Source organism: Limulus polyphemus, unplaced genomic scaffold (assembly GCF_000517525.1).
Source record: "Limulus polyphemus unplaced genomic scaffold, Limulus_polyphemus-2.1.2 Scaffold1611, whole genome shotgun sequence".
Taxonomy (NCBI): domain Eukaryota; kingdom Metazoa; phylum Arthropoda; class Merostomata; order Xiphosura; family Limulidae; genus Limulus; species Limulus polyphemus.
The window spans coordinates 228,342-229,015 of NW_013667221.1; positions in this window are offsets into that span (position 1 = coordinate 228,342).

Here is a 674-nt window from a genome sequence, read left to right on the forward strand (position 1 = left end):
CAAGTTAAACAAGTACAGTTCACGAAGTTAAACAACTACACTTTACAAGTTAAATAAGTACGGTTCACAAGTTAAACAAGTACAGTTCACGAGTTAAACAACTACAGTTCACATGTTAAATAAGCACAGTTCACAAGTTAAACAAGTACAGTTCACGAGTTAAACAACTACAGTTCACAAGTTAAACAACTTACAATGATCTACAGATTTTGATCATTTTAAGACTTGGATCTGATAATATTTTCCCGAACAAAGGACATGAATGTGAGCGAATGATCTTATGTCTCGTAAATACAAAGCAAACTCGGTAATTCTTGAGAATGTGAACTTTAATTTAAATTGATTGCATTCATAAAATTGATATTTTGCAAAGAAACAGAAATAAGTATGGTTTATAAGTATCTTTAAAAACTCTAAATTAGTAATCGTTTAATTTTAAGCTACAAATAAATATTTAAAAAGTCTGTTTTTCAAACTAATTTTTGTAACATTTATGGTTTTAAGGAGTGACGTTTTATTCTTGTCTAAAAAGTAAATCAAGTAATTGCTCATTTTTTAATTAGAAAAACTGTACAATATATTAATACTAGAAATAAACGACCTTATAGCACCAAAATGTTGTATATATTTAATTAAACACTCAACGTTTCGCTTTACAGCTTCTTCAGGAGCAT